The sequence below is a fragment of the Delphinus delphis genome, chromosome 4 (assembly GCF_949987515.2).
Source record: "Delphinus delphis chromosome 4, mDelDel1.2, whole genome shotgun sequence".
In the NCBI taxonomy this organism is placed as follows: domain Eukaryota; kingdom Metazoa; phylum Chordata; class Mammalia; order Artiodactyla; family Delphinidae; genus Delphinus; species Delphinus delphis.
Genome location: NC_082686.1, coordinates 103,186,395 through 103,211,060, shown reverse-complemented (window position 1 = coordinate 103,211,060; position 24,666 = coordinate 103,186,395). Strand labels below are relative to the sequence as shown.

General features: G+C 39.3%; 1 long non-coding RNA gene across 1 annotated transcript in view; it reads left to right on the top strand.

Moving 5' to 3' along the window:
* The first annotated feature begins 7,339 nt into the window (after positions 1-7,339).
* The window catches only part of LOC132424225 (uncharacterized), a 64,338-nt gene continuing 47,011 nt past the window's right edge, over positions 7,340-24,666 (top strand). The window contains exon 1 of the long non-coding RNA XR_009519183.1: positions 7,340-7,412. This is a non-coding gene — a long non-coding RNA (uncharacterized lncRNA). The remainder of the gene's footprint in view (positions 7,413-24,666) is intronic.

Sequence of the window (24,666 nt, the reverse complement as noted above, 5' to 3'; positions counted from 1 at the left end):
CTCTTGGTTTTGTTATAGGCTAACCAAAAGGTCTAGGGCCAGAGTGAAATGGGAAAACAAGAAACAATAGGAGAGAAAAGAAAAATCAAAATGCTTGATGACAAGCCAGAGCTTTATTTATTAAAGTTTTACTTTGGCAAATTTGAAGAAGTTAAGTAGTCCAGCATTTTCTTGAGCTGAAAACAGACCATTGGTCTTACTTCTAAAGCAAACAACACTTTCTAAATGAAAACAAATAAGTGAAAGAATCAACAAAGAAGCAGTCATCTCACCACGAAATGAGTCAATATTTGCTCTTTATGGTAACCAGAAATATCTGGTTTTGTTTTTTAAACCTGATGCTACAACACTGTAGAAATTCTTACTAAAGTTTAAAAAAGGTACATAGTCCAACCTTTAGTAAAAAATTGGCAAGAGGTTTGTAGGAGAGGTTTGCTCTTACAAATGAACTCCAGTTTTAGAATAAAAAGTGTACTCATTTAAAGTGTTTTTGTTTGTCAAAGTTGATAGAAATGTCTAGACATTGGGAGGTGGGAAAGTAACATGCCTCTGGAAGGTGCTGGGGTGGGAAAGAAAGCTCCGAGGGTTTTGACTGAGCTTGGCCTGTAGTGAGAGCTCTCATCCTTGACAGTTGCTCTCAAAGGGCACAAAACATTTAGGTCTCATTATATTTGAAATTTCCTATATTCATTATTAACATTTAATCATGAAATTTCACATGCAAATCCACATTTCTGATTTCTCTTGAAAAATCTGGTAGCATTCCACAATAGTAGCTCTCACTGAATAAGACTGAATAGTGGCTGCTCATTTGGGACAGAGCCAGTTCCCCATTATCCATTCCCCTCTCACCCTTTTATTTTCTCCAGACGTGGAGGCTGAATGTCAGTTGTAATCCATCCATCCATGTGATGGTTATTTGTCTGATGGTAGAATTAACAGAATATTAGAATATGTCTGATAACCTCATTTGTATCAAAAAGCATGATGCAGACCAAGATGCCACACGATTCAAGAACAATGAGAGAAAGCATACTTCCTTGTGGAAGTGAGAGTATCCTAGGGGTTCATATGCATTTAAATAGATCTCTACAGAAATCACCTGCATGTTTTGCTCATTTACTCACTTATAGACTTTGTGTTTAAGATACCCAGTTTAGCTTTTGTACCTGTGATCTTATCTTCAGGCACGGATCATCCCTGAGGCTGAAATAATATGTTTATTATTCCAAGAGACATTCCCCTTTTCTTTCTTTTCAATGAAACTCTGAGATTTTTTATGGTGGCAAGGTGTGTATAGCTGGGTCTATGCCTAAATTTTTAATCACATTCCTGTATTTCTCAGCTTCTCTTGTTTCTAGCCATGTAACCCCGTTCTAACCAATGAGATGTAGGCAGAGGATGCTGATGAGCCGGGGAATATTTTATTTCTCTATAAAAGACGACAGGCACAGTTGGTTTGGCCCTTTGACCATTCCCCCTTTCTTCCTGCTTTGAAATGAACAAGTTCTCTGGAGATGCAAAACCTACCTTGTTCCCATGGGGAGATAGCCATGGGAGCAAAAGCCAATCTGTGAAGAATACTGAGCAGAAATAAAGCAAGAGTCTTGGCCCTTGGGTGCGACTGAGTAGCTAAACCAATTGCCAGTACCTGTTTAGTTTTGGTTATACGAGAAAACTAAATTCTTCACTGTTTAATTCATGGTTGTTCAGCTTTTCTGTTGCTTGCAGACAAAGGCATTCCTAGTCGATACATTCCTTTTCCCGCTCCTCCACTCATATATGCACAATGCTTCCCACCATTCCTGTACATCCCACATTTGCCAAATTATGCCAACACCCCAATTCAGTTCCTACTGGACAATATTTGCAAGGCATGGCACTTGCAGTGAGGGTTCTACGAAGATAAGACAAATTATTTGTCTTTAAATAGCTTGTTATCTAGAAGGGAAAATTAGATACATGCACACACAGTTGCAACACAAAGTAGAATAGGACAGTGTTATGGAACTGCAGGTTGTTGTGGCGTGTTCGGGGTGGGGGGTGACATAAGTGCATTTTTTTGGTTCACAGCCTCCTTGAGAGCTTCCTGGGTGTAATCTGAAACTGGCTCCCATACACAGGGGGCATCAAGAGACTCAAGAAAGAGGTAAATCACTCTACATTGGTAGGTGGCAAATTAAATAAGGGAGGGAACAAACCTACAATGCTTGTTTTGGGCGGCCATAAGATGAGTAGATTTTCGTACCCGCTCACCAGAATCTTAAAATGGAGGGCAGCTTTTATTATTAGAGACCTTTCAGTGTTCACTAAAGATAGGCCTTGCTGGCTTTCACTGAAGACTTGCTGGGTGAATTTAGTAAGGGTTTCTATGTGTGCTATAATGTCCTCCAGGGCAACAGAGGGAACAAATGGTAGCCAAATGATTGTCCAGTGGAAAACAGAACATGCCCCCCTGGCCTTCAAGAGAGGGAGGTTGGCAGCTTTAGGAAACTGACCTGGCTGTGCACACCATACATGCTGGCTGGGGAGGCAGCAACCTCAGGCACGAGGAGACGGACTGGGGGTGAGATATACCAGACCAGGACCCCCACCTTCTCCCCTCTTTCAATGGTGTGTGTTCCATTTCAAGTATAATGTGTTTCAACAGGTCCAGCTTGCAGCAGGACAATGGGATCCCTGAAGAGACTGCATAGTTTCCTTTCACCCAGGGGTGCAAAGTCTCTGATCTGGATGAGATGTCCTATTGCGAATTCCAGGAGACAATTCCCAGGTGTGATGGAGCCCGGTGTTCTCAACAGCATAGCAGGTTGATCCATGGTGAGAGTTGGGGCAATGGCTTTTTCCTGCCATTTCCATACCTCTACAGTATTGGGTGCCTTGGCAGAGGTCCCTAGTCTGGCATGTGGGACAACAGGCCATACTGGTTGATCATTCAAATGTATTAAAGCCTAAGACAGTACTTTAGTTCACCCTGCCAAGGTGATTTCACTTGATAGTAATTTAATCTGCTGTCTTAATATTCCATGTTTCCTTCTACCAGCCCTGTTGCTTGCAGATTGTAGGGGAGATGGAACCTCTATTTAATGTCATGTTCTTTTGCCCAGTCTTGCACATCATGACCTTTGTAATGTGATCACTGATACTCAAAAAGAGTATCCATACATGGTACTCAGCTTCTCTAATCCCCTAACAGTGGTAGCCTGGTCTGTGTGGCTTAGGTTAAACCAGACCCAGTGTCCACACAAACCAAGACATGTTTAAACCCTCACTTGCAGGGAAGGGGCCAATATAATCAATTTGCCAGTCCCTCCCCAGTTGGGAACTACAGTGGATGGGTCCAATCATCCGTAATGTTGCCTTGTGCATTGCTTAGAACACACAGGACATGTTGTACTGCCATTAACCAAGTCACTGTATTTCAAGGGCAATTTGACATCCTTGGCAATATGCCATCCTACCCAAGCATTGTGGTGGCTGCTCCTTTCATACACCCAAATCTGCTGTATCTACTAAAGGGTCAGTTGCTAGGGCTTGTATCTGAGCTGGAGCATCAGCTTCCTGATTGCCAGGGGGTGTCAGTGCCTTACTAGCTGGGATGTGGAAAAGAATGAGGATTGCCTCAGGCTCTTGGAGGCAAACCCAAATGTCCTGACCAACAAGGACCCACTCATGAATCATATGCCCTTGTTTCCGTGACCAACAAGGACCCACTCATGAATCATATGCCCTTGTTTCCCATTGTCCAGAGCTGGGACCAAAATCCGAGGGGCACTCTCCCCTCTGTTGTCTCTGTCACAGTGCCTGACCCATACCTTCTGGAGTCACAGACGCCTCTAACCCAAATGCTAGTTCTGCTTGGTAGATGTGCAGAGCTTTCATCTGCTTCTCTAGCATTTTTGCCTTCTCAAAGGAGGCTTGCTGCTCTGATCCCCAGTCCCAAATGTGCCCTTTCTTTACCAGGTGGAGGCAATGTGCTGGGTAGGGAATAAAAGTCCTCCAAAACCCTAAAATCCCTACAAAGGCTGGCATCTCTTTCACATTCTTAGGGGTTGGATAGGCTTTGCATCTTAAACACAGCTTTTGGGACAGCACATGTCTTACCTGACCGAACGACTCCCCCAAAAGCTTTGCGGTGGTGCCTGGGCCTTGACTTTTCTGTAAGTTCACTGCACATCTTCTCCCTTGCAGATGTTCTAGCAAAGCCTGCAGAGTGACCTGCAGCAGAGGCAATCATCAATGTAATGGGCCATTTTACTAATGTGGGGAAGGGGAACAGGGACAGGTCTTGGCTACCATCCCATGACATATTGTGGGGCTGTGCAGGTAGACTTGGGGAAGCACTTGAAAGGTCCATTATTGCCCCTCCTATATGAAGGCAAATTGATCTTAGTTATCAGAAACCTGTACTTGTCAAAATCTTTTCCATGAATCTTCTCGAAGATAAAGCACTTTTTCAGTAACAGTTTGTCAAAGCATCAGAGTAAAACAATAACTGCCTGCAAATGACAAAAGACAAAAAGTAGCCATGGTTAAAGATCAGATTAGAGTTCATTATAATGCAGTTGTCAAGAGAATTTGGTTATTTTTGTGACATACATTTTAAAATTATGACTGATAACATTATACCAAGACATATCAGGTTTTTAGGAATTTCATACAAGTATACCCTAAAGAAAGTGTACCACTTCTTAAATTTGACAATGCTTCCCATGAAATTTAACATATACGAAAAGTTATATGGTTGTAAAACACTTAGTTTCTTTAATAGAGAAGGCTCAGGTTTCTTAAGTAATCAAGGACCTGATAAAAGACAAAACACAAAATCTTTGTTTTCTAGACAGATTACATTAAAGGCAAAGAAAAGCCTTTATTTATAATTTCTTACTAGAGCAAGCCAATAATCTAAGAAAACTTTGTCCTTTTAACAGAGAGAAAACCAAATTCTAATTTTGCAGTGTACTTTTGATATTAAAACTCTCCGTTTTTTCTTTTTAACTTAAATCTATTTCAACTTTAGCTTGACTACACATAACATTTCTTTCTCAATATTTTTTTCTGCGAAACTGCAGCTTTCTATATCCATTCAGCTTTTGTCCTTTTTTTTTCCCAATCTTGGAACAATCATTTTACTTTAGGACAAAATTGCTTTCTTTTTTTCTTTACCAAAACAAATAATGTCCTTTATCTAAAAAAAAAACCACGTTCTATTTTTTTTACCTACTTTTCTTATACATTTTCTTTCACCCTTATTATTTCTAATAGATTTGTAAAATACCTTATCTCTTTTACAAATAAATTTTGGTAATACCCTCTGCAGGTAGAAAAACATCACACATTCACAATACACATCTATAGACATATTACATAAACATACAGACAGACACAAATGGAAACTCCATGGCTTTCATTCCAAAACCTAAGCCATGAATCAGGTACCCACTCACATGGCTAAAGCTTTTTACTGATATTTGTGATCTTATGGAGGCTGTGGACTAGATTTTTGGGCAAAGGAACTTCTACAGCAGTCTGTATTTTAAAAAAGCCTCTTTCCCTGCCTTTTAAATTTAAAAAAAATTTTTTTTACCGTCTCTGTGGGCAATGTTTTGGTTATCTCCAGGGTGTTTATATTTCAAAGACACGATAAGATTTACAACTTCAGAAGACAGAGAAAGAATGTAAGTTTTCTCCTAGGGGTTTTGAGGTAATTACTATTTAAAATTTTCCTTTGTAATAGGAGGCACAGGGTGTTTCACCTGCTTCCTCATCAATCACCATAACATTATCCTCTTTATTCTCATCACATTCCTAGGGATTCCACCCCTTAGTGTCTCAGTCAGGCTTTGTCACAAGCACTTGGAGCTTAATCCACAGCAACTTGCACCCTTCTAGCTCTGCAAAATGGTACACTAAGGTCTCCAATTTATTATCCTGCTCTCCCACCTTGTCTGGCAGCCATGAAGCTAGCAGAGTAGTGGACAACTGCATGCTTTTCTCTAACCTCAGCTTTTCTTCTGTCTAACTCAAGCTCCAGCCTCCAGTTGGGCACTGATATCCAGCTGAACTGCCCACAGTAGAGTACAGCCCATTGCAAGAGCCCTTCATTTCCCTTTGCTGCAGTGTGCTATGTGCAGTTTCTCAAGCAAAAAATGACAGCTGGCATTTTTGGGACATCCCCATACTCATGGAGCAGTCCACAAGCATCTAACATATGGGCCACCCTTCCCCACATGAAGATTTTTTTTTTAACATCTTTATTGGAGTATAATTGCTTTACAATGTTGTGTTAGTTTCTGCTTTATAACGAATGAATCAGCTATATGTATACATATATCCCCATATCCCCTCCCTCTTGCGTCTCCCTCCCACCCTCCCTATCCCACCCCTCTAGGTGGTCACAAAGCACCGAGCTGATCAGCCTGTGCTATGTGGCTGCTTCCCGCTAGCTATCTGCTTTACATTTGGTAGTGTGTATATGTCCACCCACCTGAAGATTGATGGCTAACTCAGGATTTCCCCTGTGGATGCCTCTTTCCCAAGGCTAGGGAATTTAAGAGGCTTGTATGGGCCACCCCTCCCCACACAGAGGTCCATGGCCACCTCAGGATTTCCCCCATGGATACCTTTTTCCCAAAGCTCATTTCTTTGGTCTCCTGCCTGGCTTGCCAATTATAGGTTTGCAATCTCCTCAGGAGCTTCCTGGGTGTAATCTGAAACTGACCCCCCTACACAGAGGGCTGGGAGAGACCCAAGAAAGAGGTAAACCACTCCAGATTGGAGGGTGGCAGGTTTAATAAGCAAGGGAACTTACTTACAAGGCTTGTCTTTGCTCAGCCGTGTAGATTTCTGCACCCACCTGCCAGAATCTGAAAAGTTTATATAGAGGCCTAAACTGGGTTCAGTCACATACACTGTCCAGATGGTCTCAGGATTACCTTGCTTTCTCTGTGTCCTTGGAGCAGCTCCCACTGTGGGAATGGTAGGTAGAGTGTACATTCCAAGGACAGGGGAGGGGGTAAGAAGGTTTCAGCTCAACCGTCATGTCTTTTCGATGACCTTCCCCAACACTACTGCACCTAGTTCCTGGCTGGAGTTGTCAGGAGAGATTTCCTAAAGAAGCTGGGATTTGAGATGAGTCTTGAATGTTGGATAAAATTTTAGAGCCTGGCAGGAGGAAAGTCATGGAGGCAGGAACATGTGGATCATCCTGGGGAGCGTGGGTTCTGCAGCTCCCTGTTCCCACACTCCAGGCTCACTGGCCTCTGTTGTTCTTCCAGTGAGCAAGCCTGTCCCAGCTCTGCGTCCTCACACGTGCTGTTCCTCCTGCTCGTGGGTCTCCCTTTTCCTCCAGTCTGCTGGCCATCCTGAGAATAATGTTTCCTTAGAGAGAACGTCTCTGAGTACCCAAACAAGTAAGTCCCAACTGCTTTCTCTCTCTTGTACTGTATTCTTTGCCTTTACAAAGTTTATATGCTCACTTGTTTAGCAATTGTTAATATGTATTGAAGACCTGTTGCATTCCAGGCACTGGATTCCTTTAGTAGCTACATTAGTGAATAAAAAAACAAGTCCCATGCTTGTACCTTCAGATAGAGGGACAGACAATAAACAAGCAAGCACACAAAATTGTTACCTATTGTGTTAAATGCTAGGAAGGAAATAAGTTTAATCTGCTTGGGAGAAACCTGGGTACTGTTTATTAACTCTGTTAATAATAGGACCTATTCAAATGACTTTGTAATGATAATAAAGATAATATACATAAAGAGCTAAATAGAATGACTGACACATAACACTAAAGTTAGTAATTACAAATTTGTGTGTGTTTCTAAGTAAACATTTTCTTGAAATACATGTACAGGAGAGAGCACAAAAGTGTGTGCTTCAAGAATTTTTATAAGTGAAACACACATAGGTAACCAGGCCCAGATCAAAAAACAGAGTATGACTGACTCAAAGCCCCATCATGTTTCCGTCTAGTCACTTTTCAACCTGAAGGGTAATTACTATTTTGACCTCCAACGGTATAGAATGATTTTACCAGCTTTTTGAACTTTACGTAAATAAATTTAAGAGGTATGTATCCCTTAGTGCTTGCTTCTTTTTCCCTCTTAATAAATGATGTATTTAAGAGTGTGGGAATTTTAAAAAATTATATAAATTTCAGGTGTACAGCATTATAATTTGACATCTATGTACACTATAAAGTGATCACCACCACCACTCTGGCCATCCTGGGAAAAATAATGTTTTCTTAGAGAGAAAGAGACATATAGTTGACCCCCTTTGACTGTTTTGCCCACCTTCCAAACCCCTTCCCCTCTGATAACCACTAATCTGTTCTCAATATTTATTTATTTATTTATTTTAAAATCTGTTTGTCGTGTTTGTTTTTTTAGATTCCACATATGAGTGAAATTACATATTTGTCTTTTGCTGTCTGACGTATTTTATTTACTATAGTACTTTCAAGGTTCATTCATTTTGTCCCAAATGGCAGGATTTCACTCTTTTTTTCACTGTTTTTTATATATATGTGTGTGTGTGTATGTATATATATATATATATATATATATATGGTTGGCCCAAAAGTTCGTTCGAGTTTCCATAAGATGTTATGGCAAAACCTGAACGAACTTTTTGGCCAACCTTATTTATATATATATATATATATATATATATATATATATGTACACACATATATGTGTATATTTATATACATAGAAATATACACATATACCACTTCTTCTTTATCCATTCATCCATTGATGGACCCCCTAGGTTATTTCCATATCTATTGTAAATAACACTGCAATGAACACAGGGGTGTATATATCTTTTCAAGTTAGTGTTTTTGTGTTCTTTGGATAAATACCCAGAAGTGGAATAGCTGGGTCATATGGTAGTTCTTTTCTTAAATTTTTGAAGATCCTCCATACTGTTTTCCATAATGACTGCACCAATTTACAGTCCCACCAACAGTGCACAAGGGTTCCCTTCCCTCCCCATTCTCTCCAACACTTGTTATTTCTTGTCTTTTCCATAATAGCCACTCTAACAGGTGTGAAGTGATATCTCATTGTGCTTTTGATTTGCATTTCCCTGATGATTAGTGATGTTGAACATCTTTTCATGTGTCTGTTGGTCATCTGTATGTCTTCTTTGGAAAAATGTCTATTCATATCCTTTGCCTATTTTTTAATCAGGTTGATTTTTTGTTGTTGAGTTGTGTGATTTCTTTATATATTTTGGATATTAATCCCTTATCAGATATATGATTTGCAAATATCTTCTTCCATTCAGTAGTTTGCCTTTTCATTTGGTTGATTGTTTCCTTCACTATGCAGAAGCTTTTTAGTTTGATGTAGTCCCATTTGTTTATTTTTGGTTTTTTGTTTCCCTTGCCTGAGGAGACATATTCAAAAAAATATTGCTAAAATTGATGTCAAAGAACATACTGCCTATGTTTTCTTGTAGCAGTTGTACAATTTCAGGTCTTACATTTAAGTCTTTAATCCATTTTGAGTTTATTTTTGTACATGGTGTGAGAAAGTAATCCAGTTTGATTCTCTTGTATGTAACTGTCCAGTTTTCCCAACACCATTTATTGAAGAGGCTTTCTTCCATTGTATGTTCTTGCCTCCTTTATTAGATTAATTGCCCATATAAGTGTGGGTTCCTTTCTGGGTTCTCTATTCTGTTTCCATTGATCTGTGTGTCTGTTTTTGTGTCAGTGCTGTAATGTTTTTGATTACTATAGCTTTGTAGTATAGTTTGAAATCAGGGAGTGTGATACTTCCAGCTCTGTTCTTCTTTCTCAATACTTCTTTGGCTATTCAAGGTTTTTGTGGTTCCATACAAATTTTAGAATTATTTTGTTCTAGTTCTGTGAAATATGCCATTGGAATTTTGATAGGTATTACAGTGAATCGGTAGACTGCTTTGGATAGAATGGACATTTTAGCAATTAATTATTCTAATCCATGAACACAGAATATTGTTCCATTTATTTGTATCATCTTCAGTTTCTTTCATCAGTGTCTTATAGTTTTCAGTGTTTAGGTCTTTCACCTCCTTGGTTAAATTTATTCCTAGGTATTTCATTATTTTTTGACACAGTTATAAATGGAATTGCTTTCTTAATTTCTCTTTCTGATAGTTGTTTTATTTTGTTTTGTTTTATTATTTATTTATTTATTTGGTTGTGCTGGGTCTTAGTTGCAGCAGGCGGGCTCCTTAGTTGCAGCTCACAGGCTCCTTAGTTGTGGCTCATGGGCTCCTTAGTTGTGACATGCATGTGGGATCTAGTTCCCTGACCAGGGATTGAACCCGGGGCTCCCTGCATTGGGAGCACGGAGTCTTAACCACTGCACCACCAGGAAATGTGGAATCTTTCGTTGCAGCATGCTGGCTTCTTGTGGCACGCAGGCTTCTCTCTAGTTGTGTCGTGTGGGCTCCATAGCACATGGGCTCTGTAGTTTGTGGCATGCAGGCTCTCTAGCTGAGGTGCACGGACTCAGTAGTTGTGGTGTGTGGACTTGGTTACCCCATGGCATGTGGTATCTTAGTTCCCCAACCAGGGATCGAACCCATGTCCGCTGCACTGGAAGTTGGATTCTTTACCACTGGACCACCAGGGAAGTACCTCTGATAGTTTGTTTTTAGTGTATAGAAAAGCCACAGATTTCTGTATGTTGGTTTTGTATCCTGACACTTTACTGAATTCATTTATTAGTTCTAATACTTTTTTAAGTGAAGTTTTTAGGGTTTTCTATATATAATATCATGTCTATATATAATAATAAATAGTGACAGTTTTACTTCTTCCTTCCCAATTTGGATGCCCTTTCTTTCTTCTTCTTCTTCTTCTTTTTGCCTAATTTCTGCTGCTAGGACTTCCAATATTATGTGGGATAAAAGTGGTGAGAGTGGGCATCCTTGTCTTGTTCCTGATCTTAAAGGGAAAGCTTTCAGCTTTTTACTGTATGGTGTTAGCTGTGGGTTTATCATATATAGCCTTTATTATGTTGAGGTATGTTACCTCTATACCAACTTTGTTGAGGGTTTTTATCATAAGTGGATGTTGAATTTTGTCAAGAGATTTTTTTGCATCTATTGAGATGATCAAATGGTTTTTATTACTCAGTTTGTTAATGTGGTATATCACACTGATTGATTTGCAGATACTGAACCATCCTTGCATCCCTAGAATAAATCCCACTTGATCATGGTGTATTATCTTTTTAATGTATTGTTGAATTCAGTTTGCTATTATTTTGTTGAGATTTTTTGCACCTATGATCATCAGAGTTATTGGCCTGCAATTTTCTTTTTGTGTGTGATGTCTTGTCTGGTTTTGGTATCTGGGTGATGCTGGCCTCATAGAATGAGTTTGGAAGTGTTTCTTCCTCTGCAATTTTTGGAATAGTTTGAGAATGGTAGGTGTTAACTCTTCCCTAAATGTTTGATAGAATTCACCTGTGAAGCCATCTGGTCCTGGACTTTTTTGGGAGTTCTCATTGTGGTTTTGATTTGCATTTCCCCGATAATTAGTGATGTTGAGCATCTTTTCATGTGTCTATTGGCCATCTGTATGTCTTCTTTGGAAAAATGTCTATTCAAATCCTCTGTTCACCTTTAATTGGGTTGTTTATGTTTTTGACACTGAGTTGTACGAATTCTTTATACATATTTGGATATCAACCCCTTATTGAATATATCATTTGCATATATATCTCTCATTCAGTAGGTTGCCTTGTCACTTTGTTAATGGTTTCCTTTGCTGTGCAAAAACTTTTTAGTTTGGTGTAGTCCCATTTGCTTATTTTTGCTATTGTTGCCCTTGCCTGAGGAGATATATCCAAAAAATATTGTTAAAACTGGTATCAAAGAGCTAACTGCCTATGTTTCTTTCTAGAATTTTTATGGTTTCAATCTTAATTTAAGTCTTTAATCCAGTTTATTTTTGTACATAGTTTAAGAGTGTGTTGTACATTTTCATGTTACTAATTAGCATCCTCTTATTTCAGCTGGAAGAACTCCTTTCAGTATGTCTTACTACCATTTCAGTAAGGTAGGTCTACTGGTGATGAACTCCCTCAGCTTTCATTTGTCTGGGAAAGTCTTTATCCTCCTTCATTTCTGATGGATAACTTTGACAAATACAGTATTCTCGGTTGGCAGTATTTTTCTTTCAGCATTTTGAATATATCATCCTACTGTCTCCTGGCCTTTAAGGTTTATGCTGAGAAATCCACTGATAGCCTTATGGGGAGTTCCCTAACAAGTTGTTTTCTCTTGTTGCTTTTAGGATTCTCTCTTTATCCTTAACTTTTACCATACTAATTATAGTGTGTCTCTGGGCTTATCTTATTCAGAACTCTCTGGGCTTCCTAGACCTGGATGTCTGTTTCCTTCTCCAGATTAGAGAAGTTTTCAGCCAGTATTTCTTCAAGTAATTTTTCTGGCCCTTTTTTATTCTCTTCTCCTGGGATCCTTATAATGTAAATGTTATTCCACTTGATTTTGTCTCAAAATCCCTTGAGGTATCTTCACTTTTTAAAATTCTTTTTTTCATTTTCCTGCACTGTGTGGGTGAGTTCAATTGTTTTGTCTTCCAGCTTGCTGATTTATTTTTCTACCTCATCCAGTCTGCTGTCGAACCCCCGTAGCATATTTTTCAGTTTGATACTTTCTTATATTTTCTATCTCTTTGTTGAAGTTCTCACTGTGTTCATCCATTCTTCTTCTGAGTTTGGTCAACATCTTTATGACCATTACTTTGAACTCTTTATCAAGGAGATTGCTTATCTCCACTTTGTTTAGTTCTTTTTCTGAGGTTTTATCTTGTTCTTTCAGCTGGAACATATTCCTCTGTCTCCTCATTTTGCCTTAATTTCTTGTGCTTATTTCTATGTATTAGGTAAATCGGCTATCTCTCCTAGTCTTGAAGGAGTGACCTTATTTAGGAGATGTCCCGTGGGGCTCAGAAGTGCAATCCCACCTGTCCACCAGAGCCAGGAGCTCAAGGGGTGTTCCCTGTGTGGCCTATGTGCACCTTCCTGTTGTGGTGGGACCACGGCTGCTGCGGTGTGCTGATGGGCTGGGCTGTTGCCCCACTCCCCCAACTGTGAGGCCCAGCTGAGGTGTAGGGATGGGCAGGGCTCTCAATGGCCATGCCCACTGGTGCTAAAAGGTTAGAGGGAGAATTCCAAAATGGCGCCCTCTGGTGCTGGCATTAGTAAGGTAGCCTGAGATCACAAAAATGGCTCCCATCAATGTCTCAGTCCCTGGAGAGTGTCCCAACTGGTTCCTGCCTCTCCAGCAAATAAGCATTAAGATTAGTGAGTCCCCTTCACTTATGGTCCATGTGCTTTTCAGTCTGGTGTTTTTGTGCTGGATTTTGGGTCAAGTTAGCCTGCACATGAGCTCTATGAGAGTGGATTTTCTGTTACCTGCAGTTCTGTAGTTTTCCTGGGCATATTTTCCATTGGTTTTCAAAGTCAAATATTTTGGGGGTTCATTTCTCTTGTGCAGGATCTAGGGGCTGGGGTGCCTGATGTGGAGCTCAGATCTCTCATTCCTCAGGGAAAAGATCCATACCTTTGTGATTCCTCTTAATAGTGGATCACTGTGGCTGGGATGTGCAGTTTTTCTTGGTGAGACAGTATCTCTGCCTCTCCTCCGTGTCTTGATGTGGTCCTTTTACCGTTTGTTGTGGAACTCTGTTCATCCAGTTTTCAGGTTCCTTTCCAAGGGAATTATTCTATATGTAGTCATAGATATGTTGTGTTTGTGGGAGGAGGTGAGTCAGGATCTTCCTGTGCTGCCATCTTGAGCACATCCCCATGTGGGATTTTTTTTAAATGTTTATATTCTGTTGAAAATAGTGATATTCAAAAAAGTGGTTTTGGATATATTCTAAAAATTTAGATGTCACCAATTAATTAAAATCAGAAGTGTTGGTTTTATTGTTAAAAGAAATATTCATTCTTATAAGACTTAACTGAGACTTAATTTCTACCTGAATGATTGCTTGCTAAACAAAATATCAAATATGAATTGTAGTGTAGCAAGTAAATACATGGGCATAAATAATTATTTACACAGCAAAGGAAACAATCAACAAAGTGAAGAGATAACCTACAGAATGGGAAAAAATATTTGCAAACCGTATATCCAAGAGGATGGTTAATATACAAAATATATAAAAAACTCATTCAACTCAATAGAAAAACAAACAAATAATCCAACTTTAAAAATGGGCAAAAAACCCGAATAGACATTTTTTTCAAAGAAGATATAAGAATGACCAACAGGTACATGAAAAGATGCTCAACTTTATTAGTCATTAAGGAAATGCAAATCAAAACCACAGTGAGATACTACCTCACACCTGTTAGAAGGGCCATCATCAAAAAGAGAAGAGATAACAAATGCTTGTGAGGATCTGGAGAAACGGGAACCCTTGTGCACTACTGTTGGTGAGATTGTAAACTGGTACAGCCACGATGGAAAACAGTATGGAACATCCTCAAAAAATTAAAAATAGAACTACCATACGATCCAACAATTCTACTTCTGGGAATATATCAAAAGAAAACAAAAACACTAACTGGAAAAGGTATCTTCACCCCTATTTTCATAGCAGCATTATTTACAATATTCAAGACAGGGAAACAACCTAAGTGTTCATCAGTGGATGAGTAGATAAAGAAGTTATGGTATACAAGTAATAGAATATTATTCAGCCATTCCTGCTCTTTGCAGCAACTTGGATGGACCTTGAGGCATTATCCTAAATGAAACAAGTCAGATGGAGATAGACAAATACCATATTATTTTAGTCATATGTGGAATCTTAAAACAAAACAAAACAAACTCATAGAAAAAGAGATCATATTTGTGGTTACCGGAGGTGGGGTGGGGGGAGGTAGAATTGGAAGAAGGTGGTCAAAAGGTACAAACTTCTAGTAATAAGTAAGTACTAGGGATGTAATGTATAATATGATGACTGTAGTTAACAGTGCTGTCTGATATATATGAAAATTATTAATGAAGTAAATCCTAAAAGTTCTCATCACCAGAAAAACATTTTTTTCTTTTTTTGTTTTTTAAAAAATTGTGTCTATATGCGATGGTGGATACTACATAAATTTATTGTGGTCATCATTTCACAGTATATGTAAATCAAACCATTATGCTGTACACCTTAAACTTATACATGTATCAATTACATCTCAATAAAACTGGAAAAAAAGGGCTTCCCTGGTGGCGCAGTGGTTGAGAGTCCGCCTGCCGATGCAGGAGACACGGGTTTCGTGCCCTGGTCCGGGAGGATCCCACATGCCACGGAGTGGCTGGGCCCGTGAGCCATGGCCGCTGAGCCTGCGCGTCCGGAGCCTATGCTCCGCAACGGGAGAGGCCACAGCAGTGAGAAGCCCATGTACCGTAAAAAAAAAAACAAAACAAAAAAAACTGGAAAAAAAGAAAAAATAATTAACCAGTAGCAATAATCCAGACTACCTTTTCATGAATTTTGGATGCACAAAGAATGGGAAAATATTGTCATAAGATTTTGCAGCATACAAAAGCATTTGATCCTAATTCATCATTGTTAATACTCCTGTTTTCTTCAGTAGTGATGGACCTAAGTTATCGCCTGCCAATTTATTTTATTTTTGTTTATTTTATTTTTATTTTTTTTCTGGCCATGCCACCACGGCTTGCGGGATCTTAGTTCCCCTACCAGGGATCGAACCCGGGCCCTCGGCAGTGAGAGTGCAGAGTCCTAACCACTGGACAGCCAGGAAATTCCCTCATTAGGTTTATTACATGAGCCATAATGCAGGCATATGTGCAGGATAGGTCTTGAATGCCAGCATCTTCCATAGGCTGCTTTAGTAAGAAACAGGACTTCACCGTTGATTTCACTTACTAGGCATATCCTTTTCCTCTGAGATGTATCATGCTACTCTTCTGGTGTTTTTTTCTTAGGAGGTATGAATGAGCTGTAAGGTAGACAAGTAATGCACTTAACTACTAGAACAGGCAATAAGCAAAGCAAGGCAGAAGAGAAAGCCATTCTGACACTGTGAACTCTGAGGGGCTGCGATGGCTCAGGATACACTGGAAGCAGCACCTTTCCCACGCAGGCCATGTTCTCTAGCACTTCTTCAGAGTACCTTTACCTTTAGTTGAAACTGCCGGTTCTGCATCAGCATTGGTTGCCTCAGTCTTAGCTGGGCCACTCTGTTGCCTGTGGTTGTAGCTTGTTCATTTTCTTTGCTGTATAGCATTCCATCGTTTGAAACTGCCACAATTTATTTATCTATTTTAATATTGATAAATTCTTTCTTTCTTTTCTTTTTTTTTTTTTTTTGCGCGGGCCTCTCACCGTTGTGGCCTCTCCCGTTGCGGAGCACAGGCTCCGGATGCGCAGGCTCAGTGGCCATGGCTCACGGGCCTAGCTGCTCCGTGGCATGTGGGATCCTCCCGGACTGGGGCACAAACCCGCGTCCCCTGCATTGGCAGGCGGACTCTCAACCACTGTACCACCAGAGAAGCCCGATAAATTCTTTCTTAACATCTGTCATTCCTCTAGGCCGCATGTCCATACAGAGTTCAACAGATTTTTGTTGGATAAATGGCTACTAAGTAGGTGATGTGAAATAATACTGGAAAGCTATTTGGGGCCATAATGTAGAGAAACCTAAAAGTCTAGTAAGAAGTGTGCACTAGTTTCTTGGACAAACAAGCTTCAGGGAGGAGAGGTTAAAACGATGGACTATGGAGCAGACTATTTGAATTTGACAGCCAGTTCTACTTACTAGCATTTACTGTCTATATAAATTGGGGCAACTTACCTAATATCTCTGTGCCTCAGTTTCCTTATCTAAAACAAATGGGTATCATAGGGTAATTGTAAAGATTAAATGGGTTAATATTTATAAATTGCTTAGACCAGTACCCAGCACTTAGTAAGTTTTACAGCAGCAATTGCTAAGTAAAATGGGTGTCCACTGTAGGTTTTTGAACAGGGAAGTGGCATTTTTGGTGCAGGGTGAAAGGCTAATAAAGGGAGGGCCAGCAGTCCAGTTACAGCTACTGTTTTTGTCAGGAGGCTGACTCTCATTGACCCAAGGAATTTTGCCTGAATAAGAAACACTAGTGAGCAACTCACATGAAGAGAAAAAACTTGAAAATTAGAATGAGAAATTTACATTTCAAAGATTCCATCCTTTGCCTCCACAGACAAATTGTGAATGGGTGGTTTGGAATTATAACCTGTAATTAGAAAATTTTCATCTTTTATAACCATCAGTTAGTGAGCAAACTATAGTTGTTACAGCAGTGGAATTTCAGACCAGCGGGAGAGGGATTTCTTTCCATTTCACTGAAATGGCACAAAGTGAGAATTGCCCTCTTGCCTAAGCATCTGGCTGGTCTGGTGAGATTTGCAGAAATTTCCACTGGAAGTTTCCTGCAGTGAAGTTGTCTGTGTTGTGCTGGGTTATCTCATGGAGCCAAACTATGGAACAGTGAATATAACGGAGTCTGGGAAGAAACATGCTGCATTCCAACAGCATAATTTGAAAATAATTTAAGAAAAGGACCACTTATGGAGTGAGGAAAAACAACAAAGGATACTGCAGAATCTTAGACTAGAAACCCTGGGAAGACCTGACCACCCTAGGCTGAAGGGGAAGTGGGAGGAAGTGTTTACCAGAACCTGGAGAGGGCTGAGGACAGAAGCTGTGGGCTTTGGTTGAGGAGGCATCCAACCAATGGCTCCCTGGTAAGGAGGGAGCTGCGAGAATGAACACGGCATAAATACCAGACTTTCCTCTTACCCCACCTCCCAGTCTCCTGCCAGCACACCCACTGGCTGAACCTGTCTGGAAGCTGGAAGGTGTGGGGGTCCATTGATGCAGTTCATAAGGGTGAGCCTTCCTAAGGCTCAGAGCACGTGGAGAAGGCAGAGGCAGAAGGGGCAAATAACGAATGTCCAACAGAAACAGAGAACAATGGCATGGGCCAGGTAGCCCATGTGGCTATTTCCAGAGTCAACCTAATTTCATAAAACAGCCGTAATTAATATTAGTAGTAATAACTGGTATAGTAAAAATGTGGCTTTTATCTGTTGGGCATACCCTGTGGGCCATGCAGTGTACTCAGAAAGTTGCATACTTTATTTTATTTAATCCTCACAATATTCCCATAGCTAGTATCACTGCTATCTTGCAGAATAGAAAAACTGAGGTTTAGAGAAGTTGGGTGATTTGCCCCAAATCCCATAGCTCATAAGAAACAGGAAAATTAGTTTAGTCTCATGTTTTCTAATGCCAAAGTCCATGCCCTTTTTACCACTTCATTGGTAATCAGTAAAGTAATTTACTGATTACTTTTATCTGTGCATTCACTTAAAGTATTTTATACTCAATTAAGTGAACTTATTTGTATAAAAATAGAAGCAATGCAGAAATTATAGATTCAAAAGTTCAGTTTCATCTCTGTCCATCAAAACATGTCCCTCCTCAGGAGTTTTCACTGTTAGTGGTAGGTTATGTCTCCTTCTTCCAGAATCTTTTTTTCCTATGTATTTACAAATTTGTATATAGGTGAGCACCTACATAGCTATTCTATTTTATATAAATAGGGTCATTTTGTTTATAATTTGTTCAACTTCTTACTCTGGCCTTTTTTTTTTTCCCCTCTTTGGACCCCTCCCTACCATAGTGACCTATGTTATTATCCTGTGACTTAAATACATACAGTTATATAATTAGGTATAAAATTCCTAATTTTGTGCTTCTAGGTGGTATACAACTATAAAACCCAAATAAAGAACCAACAGAATTTCAAAGTAAAAAATTAAATTATCAATGTTAATGTAATGCAGTTTAATGTAATTGAAATTAAATTGTCAGTTGTTCAGTTTAGTAATAGGAAGATGTTTTATCTTTTACTTGTTGACTTTATCCTTTTGATTTTGAGCATGATGGGCCATTATTTATGGCATCATCATTATCATTTTATTATTTTTCCTTTTAAACAATAAACTCTCTTTTGATCCTGTGAGCAATTAATGTAATAGTGCATACCCAAATATACTGAAAAATTTTAAAAGGACCATTTAACAAAAACATTTTCCATGCATCTCTATAATTATGTGTTCTGGTAGTGAACTTTTGCAAGCTAATTAGATCAGAGGGAGATACATACAAAGAATCCACTTTCTTCCTAACTGGTATTAACAATTATACTGCTATATCTGGATTAATGTCTATAGTATGACACAACTTTCCAACAAATATTTCTCTCCTCAAACTATTGTTAAACCTTTAGGTAGGACAAAATGAGGTAATTTTTGGCCTCCAGTTGACTTAGGTGCCTTATTTCCATTCTAGTTCTGCCTCAATTCTTTCCTCATTAGACTGTTCCATTAGAGTATACTACTGAACACTGTCATTTTCATGATGTATAGCAAAATCCCAATTTATTAAGTTACTTAAGAAACTAAAGTTTTAGTCCATGAAAATGTCTTTCAATTTTGAGTATCACTGCAAATCTCAGGATTTATCTTTATAACTGGTTAAAATAAATGACCTAAGTACAACAGCAGATATAGAATGTTGTCATTTGGATATCAGGACATGCCAGCTCAAATGCATTCAGTTACGCCTATTAGAACATAGAAGTTAAATGCTACCTCTTCAAATGATCAGTTGATAATAACCTGATTATAAACCACTGTGCAAAAATGAGAACACTGGAATTAGTATCTGTTTGTGGGTATTGAGTGGTCATCCTGATTGACCCAGAATATATCTATGTTATTTTTTTCCAAGAGTTTCAATCAATCATGTGAGAATAAAGAATTATAATAATCTCAAGGTATTTGTGGATAGGGCTTCCCCTGCCCCCGCCCTGGTGTAAGTGAGCGTTTCCCAGTTGGAGAATCACTGTGCACTATGTTCTACTTTCCTGCATGGGGTACAGAGGCCATCAGGATTGGTGGCAGTTACCACTCTGCTAGTTTGTACTGTGGCTTTGAGGCCCTTTTTTCCTCTTTCAAGATATACTCACTTACTCTAAAAGATAAGAGGGAAAGTCATAATGGTTATATTGGTATGTAATGACGTCAGAAATGTATTATCCTGCTGTGTAACTCATCCAGGTGGCATGACTGCCAGAAATGTGTTTTGTTTCTAGATCTTTCCTTAGTATTCAATATGGGAATATCTCATTGAAAAGAAAGTGTCCCCTTAAAATGCTACTTGTTTTCAAAGTTACTGATAGTTAAGAAAAAGACACCAAAGGTTAATTTTCCTTTTTTTCCCCTCCCTCCCTCCTTTCCCTCTTTTCCTTTCTCCTCTCCTCCTCCTTCTTCTCCTCCTCTTACAACTTCTTTTTTTCTGAAAAATATACTTTAGGCTACCTCCTTTGACTTGAAAGTATAAAACAGACATATTCCCAAGTTGATAAAGCTTGTTGGGGACAGAACTGTTACTAGACTAGGATCTCCAAGCCTCCCAGGACTGTGCTCTACATACTAGATATCTGCTGAGGAGCATAAATCAATAATATATTAAGAAACATGCAGCCTTACACAATTCCAATGAATAAATATAGTAGGAATGAGGGAACTATAAAACCACCATTAGACAAATACCACAGTAATAATTGTTGCAGGCAAGATCCACTGATGGATAAAATCAGTGGGTGAAAGATAGGGTAGAAATAGCATATTAGCAAAATCTCAAAAAAATCTCCCCCCCACGGAAAATGATAACTTGTAATAGTAATTTGCAATGAAGAAACCCAACAGACGCCATAATGACCAAGTGTTCAAGGTCAATGTCCCTGGTACTGAGACATATCAGTATCTCATACCTCTTGATATCATGCACTGAGAAGTACACAAGATCACTTTTGCAGTAATCTTGCCAGAAAAGAGACGAACTTCTCTTTAATCATGAGAAAACATCACATAAACCCAAATTGAGCAACATTCTACAAAATACCTGTCTACTACTCCTTAAAAGTATCAAGGCCGGAGAACAGTATGGAGGTTCCTTAAAAAACTACAAATAGAACTACCATATGACCCAGCAATCCCACTACTGGGCATATACCCTGAGAAAACCAAAATTCAAAAAGAGTCATGTACCAAAATGTTCATTGCAGCTCTATTTACAATAGCCCGGAGATGGAAACAACCTAAGTGCCCGTCATCGGATGAATGGATAAAGAAGATGTGGCACATATATACAATGGAATATTACTCAGCCATAAAAAGAAACGAAATTGAGCTATTTGTAATGAGGTGGATAGACCTAGAGTCTGTCATACAGAGTGAAGTAAGTCAGAAAGAAAAAGACAAATACTGTATGCTAACACATATATATGGAATTTAAGAAAAAAATGTCATGAAGAACCTAGGGGTAAAGCAGGAATAAAGACGCAGACCTCTTAGAGAACGGACTTGAGGTTATGGGGAGGGGGAAGGGTGAGCTGTGACAGGGCGAGAGAGAGTCATGGGCATATACACAGTAACAAACGCAGTAAGGTAGATAGCTAGTGGGAAGCAGCCGCATGGCACAGGGATATTGGCTCCGTGCTTTGTGACAGCCTGGAGGGGTGGGACAGGGAGGGTGGGAGGGAGGGAGACGCAAGAGGGAAGAGATATGGGAACATATGTATATGTACGACTGATTCACTTTGTTATAAAGCAGAAACTAACACACTATTGTAAAGCAATTATACCCCAATAAAGATGTTAAAAAAAAAAAAAAAAGTATCAAGGCCATGAAAGACAAGGAAAGACTGAGGAATTGTCATAGACTGGAGGAGACTAAGGAGACAACCAAATGCAATGTGGGGTCCTAAATTGATCCTGGAACACTAAAAGGACATTAAGAGAAATACTAGAGAAATTCAAATAAGATCTGTAGTTCAGTCAACAGTATTGACTGAATATTGGCATATTAATTTCCTGGTTTTGTTACATGTTAACATTAGAAGAAGCTAAGTAAAGGGTATATGGAAACCCTTTGTACTGTTTTTGAAACTTTCAAATTATTTCAAAATAGAAAGTTTAAAAAAGTTAAGAAAAGGTAGAATTGGTTCAAGATGGTCGGGATAGAAGGACATGTGCTCACTCCCTCTTGCAAGAGCACCAGAATCACAATAAACTACTGAATAGTCATGACAGGAAGACACTGGAACACACCAAAAAAGATATCCCACATCCAATGACAAAGGAGAAGCTGCAGTGAGACGGTAGGAGAGGCGCAATCACAATAAAATCAAATCCCATAACCTCTGGGTGGGTGACTCACAAACTGGTGAACAGTTACACCACAGAAGTCCACCCACTGGAGTGAAGGTTCTGAGCCCCATGTCAGGCTTCCCAACCTGGGCGTCTGACAATGGGAGGAGGAATTCCCGGAGAATCAGACTTTGAAGGCAAGCGAGATTTGATTGCAGGATTTTGCCAGGACTGGGGAAAACAGAGACTCCACTCTTGGAGGGCACACACAAAGTAGTGTGTGCATCAGGACCCGGGGTGAAGGAGCAGTGACCCCATAGGAGACTGAACAAGGCCTACCTGCTAGTGTTGGAGGGTCTCCTGCAGAGGCTGGGGGAGCTGTGGCTCACCACAGGGACAAGGACATTGGCAGCAGAAGTTCTGGGAAGTACTCCTTGACATGAGCCCTCCCAAGTCCGCCATTAGACCCACCAAAGAGTCTGTAGGCTCCAGTGCTGGGTTGCCTCAGGCCAAACTACCAACAGGGAGGGAACTCAGCCCCACCCATCAACAGAAAAGTGGATTAAAGTTTTACTGAGCTCTGCTCACCAGAGCAACACCTAGCTATACCCACCACAAATCCCTCCCATCAGGAAGATTGCACAAGCCTCTTAGATAGCCTCATCCATCAAAGGGCAGACAGCAGAAGCAAGAAGATCTACAGTCCTGCAGCCTGTGAAAGGAAAACCACATTCACAGAAAGATAGACAAAATGAAAAGGCAGAGGACTATGTACCAGATGAATGAACAAGATAAAACTACAGAAAACACGCTGAGACACATAGTAATGAAATTGACAAAAATTAAAGGCAAAGAAAAATTATTAAAGGAAACAAGGGAAAAACGACAAAGAACATACAAGGGAACTCCCATAAGGTTGACAGCTGATTTCTCAGCAGAAACTCTACAAGCCATAAAGGTGTGGCACAATATATTTAAAGAGATAAAAGGAAAGAACCTACCACCACGATTACTCTACTTGGCAAAGATCTCATTCAGACTGGAAGGAGAAATCAAAAGCTTTACAGACAAGCAAAAGCTAAGAGAATTCAGCATCACCAAACCAGCTCTACAGCAAATGCTAAAGGAACTTCTCTAAGTGGGAAACACAAGAGAAGAAAAGGACCTACAAAAACAAACCCAAAGCAATTAAGAAAATGGTAATAGGAACATACATATCAATAATTGCCTTACATGCGAATGGATTAAATGCTCCAAGCAAAAGACACAGCCTTGCTGAATAGATACAAAAAAAGACCCATATATATGCTGTCTATAAGAGACCCACTTCAGACCTAGAGGCAGATACAAACTGAAAGTGAGGGGATGGAAAAAGATACTCCGTGCAAATGGAAATCAAAAGAAAGCTGGAGTAGCAATACTCATTTAAGATAAAATAGACTTTAAAATAAAGAATGTTACAAGAGACAAGGAAGGACACTACATAATGATCAAGGGATCAATCCAAGAAGAAAATATAACAATTAAAAATACATATGCACCCAACATAGGAGCACCTCAATATATAAGGCAAATGCTAACAGCTATAAAAGAGGAAACTGACAGTAACACAATAATAGTGGGGGATGTTAACACCTCACTTACACCAATGGACAGATCATCCAGACAGAAAATTAATAGGAAACATGAGCTTTAAATGACACAATAGACCAGATAGATTTAACTGACAACACCAGATTACACTTTCTTCTCAAGTGCACATGGAACATTCTCCAGGATAGATCACATCTTGGGTCACAAATCAAGCCTCAGTAAATTTAAGAAAACTGAAATCATATCAAGCATGTTTTCTGACCACTACGCTATGAGATCAGAAGTCAATTACAGGGAAAAAACCATAAAAAACCACAAACACACAGAGGCTAAACAATATGTTACTAAATAATCAAGAGCTCACTGAAGAAATCAAAGAGGAAATCAGAAAATACATAGAGACAAATGACAATGAAAACATGATGATCCAAAAACTATGGAATGCAGCAAAAGCAGTTTTAAGAGGGAAGTTCATAGCAATACAATCAATAAACAAGACAAGTCTCAAGTAAACAATCTAACCTTACACCTAAAGGAGCTAGAGAAAGAAGAAAAAACAAGACCTAAAGTTAGTAGAAGGAAAGAAATCATAAAGATCAGAGCAGAAATAAATGAAATAGAAACAGAGAAAATAGCAAAGATCAATACAACTAAATGCTGATTCTTTGAGAACATAAACAGAATTGATAAACCATTAGCCAGACTCATCAAGAAAAAGAGGGAGAGGACTCAAATCAATAAAATTAGAAATGAAAAGGAGAATTTACAACAGACACTGCAGAAATACAAAGCATTACAAG